Consider the following 12,980-nt stretch of genomic DNA (forward strand, 5'->3'; position numbering starts at 1 on the left):
TTGCCTATCCAACTATAGGGTATGCAAGTTCAGTCCTCTGTCAATTCCCAATTCTGTCTGATCTAAATGATGCTTTCTTACAAACTCCATCGTAGGAAACATGACATTCATAGGTAATAAAGAATCTTGACCATATACTAACTGAAAAGGGGTGAATCTTGTACTTGTCTTCTGCATTTTTCTACAAGCCCACAAAGCTTGATGTAGATAATTGTCCCAATATTTAGGATGATTTTCCACCAACTTAAAGAGAATCTTCTGCAACGTTCCATTGAATGCTTCCACCAATCCATTGCATTGAGGGTAATAAGGAGTAGCAAATCTGTGTTTCAAGTTTAGTTTCCATGTTAACTCTCTCAGTAGCTTATTTCTAAAGCCAAGACCTTGATTTGTCACTATTTCTAGTGGTATCCCAAATTTGTAGCATATATCCTCTATGAGAAATTGAGTTACATCCTCTTTCTTGCAATTCCTTGTAGCCTTAGCTTCAGGTCATTTGGTCATAAATCAACTGCAGTAATGATGTAAGACTTTCCTATTTTTGTACCAGGCAAAGGTCCAATAAAATCCAAACCCCACTTCTCAAAGGGTCCATAGGCAACAATGGCTTTAGTAGGTTTTGGAATTAGTACCCTTTTTGCATATGACTGGCAAGCATGACAACTTTTACTCCAATGAGCAACATCAATACTTAGACTAGGCCAAGTAAGTCCTGCTAGTAGAATTTTCCTTTTGGTAAGCTCAAAACAAAAATGACCATCACATGCTTCCTCATGACAAGAAGATAAACAAGCAGGAATCTCAAAACTATCCAGCACCCTTCTTAATACATTATCAATCCCCTTCATGTACAATTGATCATTTATGAGCACATATGCCTTGGCCTTTCTGATAATGGCATATCTTTTGTATTTATCAGCCAATGACTTTAACTCCCCAGTTTTTAGAAACTCTTCAATCAGTGAAGGCTTTCCCTACCCTCATATCTAGGATTATCCACCCTCATGGTAGCAACATACTGGGAAAGAGCATTTTCAACCAATTCATGAGCTCTACGGTTGTTTTCCCTACCAACATGCCAAATTTCACATTTTTGCAACTGCCTCATGAGGCCTTTTATTTCAAACAACCAGTCCTTCAAAATATCTTTTTTGGTTTTTCAAACATTTTGAACATGTCTAACCACCAACATAGCATCTCCTTTTGCAACTATCTTTTTATATCCCAGCTGAATACACTGTTTTAGACCAGCATATAAACTTGCATATTCAGCTTCATTGTTACTTTGTATCTCTTTACTCTCTTGACTTCCAAATAGACTTCTCAATTTTCAGCATCCATAACGACAAAACCCGATCCTCCCTTTTTCAGCACTCTTTTGTAATTGCCATCAAAAAACAAGGTAGCATCTTTATCGTTCATCTCCTCATGAATTTGCGAATGCGGAATCAGTTTCCATCTTATAACAACTGCACTTTCAACAGGTTCTTTATAAGTCAAGATATCAATCGATCTAGCTCTTACATTACCCTCCTTCAAACATGTAAATTCAAATTGTTGCAATGCCAACAGCCACTTAGTAACTCTTGGAGCATTTTCAGCAGATCGCAAAACTTGTGGAAGCAACTGGGAACCAGTAAGTACTACAAATGGTTTTTGAATCAAGTATGATTTCCATCTTTTAACTACATATACTAGCCCCCATACCAACAATTCATCTTCCATCCAAGCTTTTTCAGTCACTCCAATGGATCTGCTTATACAAAACACCGGTCTCATATAAGACATCCCTTTTCCCTTCTGCGTTAAAACGGCTCCCACTGCATTTTTTCCAACACTAATGCTAATGAAGAAAGGTTCATCCCAGTTTTGAGACATAAGAACTGGAAAAGTGCTTAACTTTTCTTTAATCTACAAGAATGCATCCTCTTCAACTTGCATCCAAACTAAAGGATCCCTTTGAGTTGCTTTCTGTAAAGGATATACATATTCAACCAGCATATGGAATGACCTTGATAGATACCTCAACTTTTGAACAAAGCTCATCAATTCTTTTACCGTTTTTGGAGAATCCATAAGAAGTAGAGCCTCCGCTTTACTAGACTCAGGTGAAATACCATTAGCAGACACTTCATGACCCAAGAGTATCCCTCTAGTTCTTGCTATCTTACATTTATCAGGGTTCAACTGACCACCATCCTCATCAAGTCTGCAAAAAACTTCATCAAGATTTTTAGAGTGTAAGGCCCTTGAGTTGTACACACAAAATTCATCCATAAATACCTGCAAAGATTTCCCAATGAAAGGGGCAAATACCCAACTAACCTATCTTGAAAAGCTGGCGTATGCATTCATCAGGCCGCCAAAAGGCATCACTCTATAGCAGAAGCATCCCCATGGGGTAATGAACGTTGTTTTCTTCTGATCTTCTTCTGCTATTCTAATTTGGAAATATCCAGAGTATCCATCGTACACACTGTAAAATTCATGACCAGCCAGTTGATCCAAGATCTCATCCTAAAATGGAAGAGGATGGTAGTCCCTCTTAGTAGTTGCATTAAGAGGCTTGAAATCAACACATACTCTCCACTTTCCATTCTTCTTTGGTCTGATTACAACAGGAGACACCCATTCTGCATCATCAACAGGATAGATAAATTTAGCATTAAGCAACTTCTGAATTTCAGCTTTAAGTACATTTTCCTGAATTGTACCAAATCTTCTAAGTTTTTGAGCCACTAGTTTATAGCCTTCTTTCAATTTGATATGGTGCATAATACTATTAGTACCCCTCAGTTGGTGGTATTCTATAGCAAATAGTTTTTAGTATTTTTGAAAAATGGCTGAATATTCATCTCTTTCATCATTAGTCAAGTCATTTCCCAGCATATTCATAAGCTTAGGCAGTCCAATATTCATTTCAGGTTGCTGATCACATATTTCCTTCATGAAGTCTGCACTTCCTGCAGCAATATTTACCACTTTTTCCTCTTTTTTTGAACCCTGGATTGACAACCCGAAGAGATCAACATCCCTAGAGAGTAGGCTATCTTCCCATTCTCTATCTTCCTCATCAAGGCTGGAGTTTTCTAAATCACTTCTTTCATGACCTCCAACATCACTTTCATGTCCACTTTGAATGATGGACCATGTTTTAATGTCAAAGATCACTGTGCTTTTCTAGATAGAGTTCCAATTGACCTCAATACCAGTCTTGTCTGGATCTCATACCAATCAACCATGGTCGGTCAAAAATGAGAGGATATGCCCCAAGTTTTGCAGGCATAACATGGAAATCCAAACATGCTCTTTGGCCTCCAATGTTGATCTCCAAGTTCTCAATGACTCCCAAGCATTTCACTTTTGAGCTATTTGCCATTTTAACCTTAAACAGTGACTTCCCTATCATTTTAAGATGCATTTGCAACATTACTTCTTCAATGATTACACAAACTTGTGCACCACCATCAACATAAACTTGATCAATTTTCCTTCCATGTATCCATGCATCCATGACAGGTATAATGTCTTTCACATCTAATAGGTATACCACTCCAACATGCCCAACTTGGGTTTTTCCTTTCCTGATGCTAACCAAACCATGCCATTGCCTCCTAAAAGACGAGTTCATCTGCAGTAGCTAACCATATGTAACATCGGCCTTTTTAACTTTTAAATCCTCAAGCAAGTTGTAAGGAACTTGATTGACTCCCAAAGAAAAGTCCCCCATTTGAATCTTCCTTTGTTGTTTAGCTTTCTTGCTAGTTTCTGGATCATTTGCAACCTGTTTTCCCTTTTTAATCCTTGATGCCCATTGAGTTTCAATTTCAATATCCCTCTCTCTAACTCTCTTATTAGCAAAAACATTTGTATTTTCCCCATCATCAAACACACTGGTTTCAATCAGATTCATACCCAATGTGCCTTCATTAGGTCTTCTTTCCAACTATTGCCTAGCTAGTTCAAGTGGCCTTTGTTTCTGTTGAGGTCTACCATCTTGCCTAGCATTCCCTTGTGGCATGGGATACATCTCCCCTCCTGTTCTTCTTGGATAAGGGCAATCAGGAGCAATATGGCCTCTCTCCCTGCTCTTAAAGCATTCAAAGCTTTCCCATCTAGTCCTTGGTCCTCTACATCTAGGTTGCATTTAAGGTTGCCTTGCTTGCAATAGGCTCATATTCAAATTCAAATTTGCCAACTGTTCCTGCAATTTATTAATCACATCATCATCAGGTTTCCTATGACCTTGTTGAGTCCCATTCTCCGCTCTTTCAAATGCCCCATGAAGATTTGCAGCTTGATGTCTTGCATTTCTTGCAACATTGTCAGCTTGATGAGGCCGTAAAAATGCATGCACGACAATACCTCTTGATTGATCCGACCTCAATTTTATTTTCCTTTGCTTTTCCTTGGCTATTTTGACAACGTCTTCATATGTATCAAGGTCTTTGATTAGAATTTTTTCTCTAATTCCAGGTTTGAGTAATGAAATAAACTTGTCCTTTTTCAAGAACATCATGGGAAGCTGCTTCAAATCTCACTGCAAATTTAGACACTTCCTCATTTTCTCCTTGAAACATCTTCTCCAAAGATTTCCATAAACTTTCAGGAGTTTGCTTAGTTGCAAACTTCGTAAGGAACTCATTTTTGACTTCATTCCAATTCATCCGTGTCTCTTCATTCAGTGACTTCCACCATAATCTTGCAGAACCTTCAAGCAACATGCTAATCATTCGAAGCTTATCTGCATTAGTGTCTCTTCGATCTTGGTAAGCCATCCACTCCAATCTCTTGATAAACTTATTAGCATCCTCATTTTCAGTACCAAAGAAGGGTTCATATCCAAAAGCCGCCATGCTTGAGTTTGTGTACAGGTTGGTTTCCAAACCTTACACTTCCCAACTAATAACATCAACAAGAGATATTCAACACGGGAGATCCTCAGCAGGGGCACCAATCTATGGTGGGTGAATTGGGTAGTTGGCCTCTAACAACCCCCAAGACAACAACACAGGATAAAGACTGAGGATCTTCCCTCAACGAAACCCACAAGACGACTCCACTAAACACATGATTGAAAATTCTTGATCACTTTCTCCTTACTGAGACTTCAACTTAACACTTAAACAATTCAAACTTTCAAGCTCAAATTTTACCACTTTTAGAGAAGATTTTATGCGGAAACAACCATGGCATAGACTCTGACAACATGAGCTTTCAAATTCACACCACTCCTATTTTTTAGGGATGGCAACCCCCACAGCAAACTGCTCCACAAAGCATGATTGCTTCAGCAGTACAAAATCAATTGTAGACCCTCTCTATCATTCTTCCTTCAAAGCACACATAAATACAAACCAAATACTCAGGGAATCAAAACTTTATACGGCAAATTTTCATGCCCATTCAATTGCTACAAGCATTTCATAGCTATAGACATTCCATTACTGCATCAAAACCAAGTTTACATCGATATATCAATGGATAATCATGATGATTTCCACGAGAAACCAAGTTGGTGTTGTAGAAGCTGTTGAATTCACCTATTTCCTCATAAAGCATGGAAATTGCCTCATAAAGCACACATATTGCATCATAGATCATTGCACACAGAACAGCTCATAACTTTCTAATCAGACCTCCGATCGCCAAGCTTCAAAAAGGAAAGTTGTAGCTCTCTTTCCAATCTACAATTCTTCATCACAAGTCAGAATCAAATTCCTTGATTTGCTATCCTGAAACAGCTATGCACAGCCTACAGTCATAAATTCCTGCACGCTTTATATAGCAAACACAACTTCTCTCTTCCAAAAGCATGATCTTGCATTGATAAAGAGCTGCAGGAGCTTTGAACTTTACAAACTCTGATCCATTATCTTCTTGGCTGCAAATTCTTTTAGATTTTCCAATAACTTGAGGTTGTGCATTCAACATTCGATCATAATACATATTCTCTGTTACATACCCAATTCCAGATGTAGCGACCTTTCACTTCCATTCTTCTCTACTGACTGGGAGCCTCACTCAACGACCAGCAAACATCACTCTCATCGTGAAGAAGAACAGCCCTCTACTGTCTTTCACTCATATCCCTACACCAGAACTGATCTGCAAACTCTCTGTCCCACGAAGCAGTAGAAGAAAACAAGACAAAAAGGAGACTCTTATTACCATCATCTAAGAACTGAGAACTCGCATCAGCCCATTGACTTCAGCAACTCTGCCATCCTACTTCTCAGCTCCAATAACTTCAACTTCACAGTCTCTTTCTTTTGACAGTTTGTTATTCTTCTTCTGAGCTTCAGATTTCTCCCTTCTTCAGCTTGCAAGATTCTTCTTCTCCCTTCCTCTCTCAATCTCTCTCTCTCACACTTGTTGTGTTGTATTGTGTCCAACACTTCTCCTCTTTTTTTCCAAAAAAAACTACTCACATTTTTGCTTTTTCCCTTAATTTTTCAAGTCGCCCCTTGCTTCCCCTTAATTGCTAGATGGCAAACATGCCCTTTGCTACATAAAATTCCACTCGGGGGACTCAAAATCGGAAATGAGAACACATTTTCTTATCTTCCTACATGAAGCGCGTGTCTCAAAATTGAAATATCTCAACCACGTGTCAAACATGCATGATACCACTTGGGATTTCCGTTTATCAACCCGACTCTTGCTACAGGTAAGTGTTAGAAAGACAAAAAAAATGATATTTACATGTATTACCCCACTTGACTTCATGAAGCATCATGTCCCGGTCACTCATTTTCACTCACTAAGGTGACGGAAAAACTGTTCTCACTTTTATCAGTCAATTTAATGATTATTTCCATGAAGAGCAGTATGTTGAAAAAGATAAACTCAAATGTGTCACTAACCATCTAGTGGACAAAGCATCGTTATGGTGGACTATTGTCAGCAAAAGTATTGATTGTCCTACTACTTAGGAGGCCTTTCAAAAGAAAATTTTGCATAATTTTCTTCCACCTCAATTCCATGAAAAAGTAATTAAACAGTGGGATCTTCTACAACAAAGAGATCGTGAATCCATTCTGCAATACGCTAAGTGTTTCTTGAGTGCCTTACTATAACTTCGAAGGCTTGAAGATGTTCCTGAGGTGATCCACTAAGAGCTGGATTTTACGACCCCATTTGGACCCGTTCTTGAAGCGCTGGAGCTCATTTTTGGAGTCGAAAAGTGTCCAAGAGATGTTAAAGAGTCAATTTTCATGAAAAATCAAACGGTGGCGGATGGTCGAGCTAGAGTTTTCCTAGATGCAATTCGATGTCAAAATCCAATGCAAGTCTTGGTTCGTCGATCGGAGGTCGTTTGACCCCCCATTTAATCCTTGCAAGGTTTGGCCCAAGTATATAGATTTTGATGTCATGAAGTGAGCTGTCTAATCGAATTGCGAATCGGAGTCTGTTTACACCCCTAAACAGACCGAAAACCCTTCTACAGGAGTGTGAAAGTGGTTTTTTTAAAGTGGACATTTTATAAATGAAATGAAATGAAACTGTAAATGAAGAAAACATGTAAGAACATGTTGAAATGCAGGGAGGGGCGTTTTTTGATTGACGCCCCATTTTTTGGGGATTTTTGTGCCTCTTGGATACTCAATCATGTAGAGAGAGAGAGGGAGATCCTTGATCCATGCAGAGAGGGCAAGATTTTGATGGTAACCATGTGTAATATGATGAAGGGAATAAAATTCTGATTTTTAGTATTTCTCTCTCCCCTAAGAGGCAATTCATGTGGAAGAAGCCCGATTGATTAATGCTCATCCGGCGTGGTACTGGATTGCTTCCAAATCGAGTGGGGCCGAGGATGGATTCTTGGAGAAGGGCTAAGTATCAATGGTGGACTATTTTGTTGTCCCAAATCAGACTTTAAAAAACTTACAACAAGGAAAAAAACAAGTAACTCTCTTTTATGAAGAAAAATGGCTTTTTTTTATATTTTATTGGTCAAATGGTGTTCATATCGGATGAAAATTGGTAGACATGTTGTTTGTTGTTTTTTTCAAGAGTTGTGTGGAAAAAAAATCAGAATACATAATGTGATAGTACTGAAAATAATTTTCTAAAACCCGAAAAATACCCATTTTACAAAGAAAATGGTGTTTTTGTCATTTCATGTTTGATAAAAATGATGCATGAGGGTTGAAACGTAGAAAATGAATGACTCTCAGTTGTCATAATTAGAAAAACCAGTAAATGCTCTATTTTCTTGATAAATAAATATAAAAAATTAGAGAAAAATGGAGAAAATAAGGTTTTTGTGATCCCAAAAAAATAGAAAAAAAAATATGGATAATATCCTTGCATATTTGGCAAGGTTGAGGCATGAGTTATAGCCTTAGATCACCCTTTTTTTTATGTTTTAGTGTGTCTTTATTGCTTTTTATATCGAAAAAAACAAAAAAACAAAACGCTACACCTATGCAACGCAGCATAACCTAAACGTTAGAGGAAAAGGGTGATGTTAAGAGATTAAGAGGGTTGAGAGGGTTTCAGCCTTTGAAATATTTGATTGTGCATTCCATTTAGAATTATGATATTACAGTTTAAGGGACTAGTAGCACGAGAGCTCGGTGATACTCTCCATACATCAAAGCATACATTTAGTGAAGATCATGAAAGGGTTGGTTTTGCACATCACAAAATGTTGATTTGATAAATATTGTTTGTACACTAGGATTATATGCACTGTGCATGATGCACAAAATGGTATAATCTCCTAGATGCATAGCACTTGTAAGCTGAACATTGACCAATGCTGAGAGTGTGAGGAGGTCCTTAGCTATAGGCTAGTTGTATGGTTTCCTTGTGACTGTTTGGTGAGGATCTATATATTCATGGATCGTACAAAACAAGAAAAGAGTGGAGTTTGTGTGTTATGTTTCATATGTTAGGTAGTGCATCTTGGGGCCAATCCCCTTGACATAGGAGAGCTGCAATGGAGCCACGGCAGTCAGCCGAGAGGTGCTCCGCTATGTTTTTGCTACGAGGTATTATACATATATGTTATGGGATCTCCCTTTGAGGAGTAGGGGAAGGTAAACATTGGACTATGTCCTATTACAAATGCAAAATCGATATTAGAGTTTAGTGTAGTGTGAGCCTTAGACACACATGGCCGTGAGGCTGTGAGGGGTGTCTTGTGTGTCTTAGAGGTCCGGCTAGTGCTAGAGAGCCAATGTTGGGTGGCCTGTTTTAGATCCCGACAGGTGGTGCGTTTTCTGAGAGCTGCCTAGAAGTGGTGGTTTCTGAATCTTGGTGATATACAAGACCTGTTAGCCTTATGTTTTAATTGAGAGCCGCCTTGAAGCAGTGGATGTCAAGTTAGATTGGTTAAAACTTTGTTCATCATTATGACAATTAATCCAAGAAATCCCCAAAACCCAAAAGATACTTTGTCTATCCTGAATGGTCTAGTGGAATTTTGGATGTGCCATGTGATTGACTATTATAGCCTTTGCCTAGAAAGTGACACCATGTTTGATTTTGGGTCACTATGGAAAAATATCCATGGAGCTACCTCTAAGATTAACAGCCCATGGGGATTAGAGAAACAAGAAAATGAAAGTAATGCTAAGATGGCACAGTCATCTATGATCATTCACGATGATAATGTCATAGAAGAAAATATTGTGACAACGATAGCCAATATGCACATAGGAGGACAGGTTGACTATGATCTCAAGAAACATCCGATGCTAGCGCCCGACGCAGTTGGGTATCATAGTGTGATTGCTAAGATCCATAAAGCATTTGATGATGTCATGTGTGCGGAATAGCATTGTTCGCCTGGAAGACTTTATTAGGATTTATCCTAAGTTTGAGCAAAGTGGGGGCATATGAGAATAGACTCACTAAAACACCACTAGCAGATGATGGCATAGATTCCATATTGCATAGTGTTGGCCTCCCTAAACCACTTTATGAGTTGGCGGAAAGGGAAGTTCATGGAGCGAATGACTTTTCAACACTAGTAAAGGTGGAAGTGGAAGAAATTAAAGACCCTAACATGTTGATACTAGGTCAAGAGAAATACGAGGATTTTAATGCCTCAGTGTTGATCCCGAAGGGAAGGACTAAATGCCATCCTCCTTATAGGGATCTCCTAGTGTTTCATGGGCTGGTTAATGAGGATCCGATGGTGCATTTACGAGAATACGGCCTAACTTTCCTTGCAAGTGGGTATGATGATATTCATTGGATGCAGGTATTCTCAAGTACCCTAAAGGAAGAGGCTAGAAAATGGTACTGGAGCCTCCAAGGGGGTCTATAGTGATCAATTTTTAGATGAATATGAGAAGAAGGTGCCTATGACCCGAGTTTTAGGGCAGCTGATGTAGATTAGGCACGAGTCCTATTCTTTTGTTAAAGAATACGTTAGAGCCTTTGATGATATTCTAAGGCTTTGGCCAAGAAGAGCTACTGCATTACCAAGTGATGTGCTATGTGAGCTCTTTTTGAGTGGCTTAGAGATTAACATGCAAATCCAAGTGGGAATGCAGAATCCTAAGTCGTTAAGGAAAGTAAAGATGCATGCCATTGATTTTGAGAGACATATTCGGAGATATTGGGAAAACTTTTGGAGTTTTTCCCACTCAGTACAAGTGCATCCTAGCTTCCAACCATTTCTACAAGGAGATAGCTCACTTGCTGATACCAAGGCACCTTATGAGGGGAACCTTGGTAGCCAAAATCTCCAAGCAGAAAATGGCAATAGTAGGGATAATATAACCCCGGGGGATCAAAAGATTCCAAGCCCAGTAAGTCCCATCAAGGCTTGCAATGCTCCCATGAGAGGTAGTTGTGACCTCGGGTAAGTTACTCATGAATATATGTGTGCATCACGTGGGTTCAAAATAAGGTATTTTTAAAATACCATTTTTATACATTTCTTACATATAGAAGGGTGTAAAATAATGGGGTTGTTTACAGATTGAATAGAAAAGGGTTATGTTTTATTCAGGAAAAATTCACAGATAAGGATATTTATAAATAGGCCTTGAACGCATGTGATGTAGAGGATATACATATAGTAACTTCCCCGAGGTTGTGACAATAACATTGATAGAGCCATTGGGCATGTGAGTGTGGATAAGTATCCTATGGGTGGTTCTAGTTTTGCCAATGGAAAGGTTCTAAATAGACATTTGCCATCTTTAAATGAGACATTCTTTCAAGTAGAGATTGTTCCTTTTAGTAAAAGCATGGTTCCTATGGCTAAGCAATTGTAGAGTAAACAAAGGAAAGGGAAGACATCTCACATGAAGAAGATGTACCATGCCAAGGTCCACTTGTAATAAATAGAAGCCATAAGGCTATGAGGCCATCTCGTACTAGTGATAAATCCATAGTGAGTCCATTGGACCAATGTGGACAGTCGAGGTAGCCTAAGAATGCAAGAAGGGATGTGAGATGGGTTTGGAAACCCAAGATCTCTCAAAATGTGGCTGGTGCATTAGATCCAAGGTCAATAACACCATGCAAATATATTATGATCAATTCCCACACAGGTGTGATAAAAGGCCATAATGATACATCTAACAATATGCACCGCTCTAGGATACAATCATGTGATGGGTCTCGGATTGTAACCCTACCTAGTTTGGGTTGCAACACTGACTTGTGTCAAAACCCAAATAGGGAAGGTTTGAATGAGCACCAAGTTGTGATTCTTTCTACCGAAGGAGCCTCTAAGCCGCTTGAACGACCAGTTCATTTGGATGACAATAAATGTGGGACATGAGAGCCCAATGATGTCATTCACCTAGCCAATGGTACCCAAGGAAGGATAGGCCATATCGAGGTTATATCGGTAGGAAGGCTTGGGCTAGTGGATTTACAAAGAGCCTAAGATCAAGCCTTGAGCTGCATGGCATGAGTAGCATGGGGCTAGCCGTCTTATTGTATGCTATCCTTGGTATCCTGATTACTTTGATAGGATGTGACATATATGCCAAGGAGACCATGTATTGCATGGATTACAATGACCTATCTATTTTAGGCTAGGAAAGCTGGTTGCTTTGGATATTATGATCAGACTATGTTAGGGCAAGAGGGCCAGTTTCGTCAGGTTTTAATAGGCCAAGAGGGCATTATGTCTATTTGGTGCAGGTACGTTTAATGGTTTTTTGTTTTAGTAATTGCATCATACAGGTTGACGAAGTCATTGGAGGGAGCCTTTGCTGAGGAGGAGCTTCTTATGGCCATTCCAGGCGGTTTCGTCCCCCTTTCCGAGTCTTTTCCCTTTTCCCTTAAGCAATTAATGATACATGTGTATGTAAGGGGTACTTTCTTTTTACTTGTTGGGGAATGACAATCAAGTCATGAAGTCCCAGGTATAGATTAGTATGTCTGGGGGACGTTTGAGTAGCCATTGCCTCATGCAAAGGCATTGTCAGGCACTGAACGACCTATTTTACATGGGAGTTCTAGTGACCCTATTCTACTAGTGAGGCAGTTAGAAAAGTCCACCAAACAAAGTGATGATACAAGGGGAAAACCCTGAATATCTCAAAGGAAATATATGAATATATAGAGGTGTGTTAAAAGGGGTTCTAACCCTTATAAGAATAGAAAAGGAAAGAAAAAAAATCCTTGAGCAGTTGTTCATCACCTCTCAAAGGCCTGGTAGGTTCCTAGGGACACAACAAGACCCGAGGCCCGATGCCTTGTCTTCCTAGGGATGGCATCTAGTTAACAATAGAAATAAGAGACGGTTAGAGCGAAAATAAAAGACTATATCACGTTCATTCAATGCCTATTTATAAATATCCTTATCTGTGAATTTTTTAAATAAAAATAACAATTTTCTATTCAAATCTATAAGTAACACCTTCGTATGGCATCTTTTTTTGTGCTATTTAAAAAGTGTGCAAAAATTGTATTTAAAAAATCATTTATGTTGAACCCATGTGATATATACTTATATTTATGACTAAGCCCCTTGAGAATGAAGGAGAAGAAATAGAAGA

Source organism: Lygodium microphyllum, chromosome 3, assembly GCF_053477565.2.
Source record: "Lygodium microphyllum isolate KBCC chromosome 3, Lygodium_microphyllum_v1.1.10, whole genome shotgun sequence".
Lineage (NCBI taxonomy): Eukaryota > Viridiplantae > Streptophyta > Polypodiopsida > Schizaeales > Lygodiaceae > Lygodium > Lygodium microphyllum.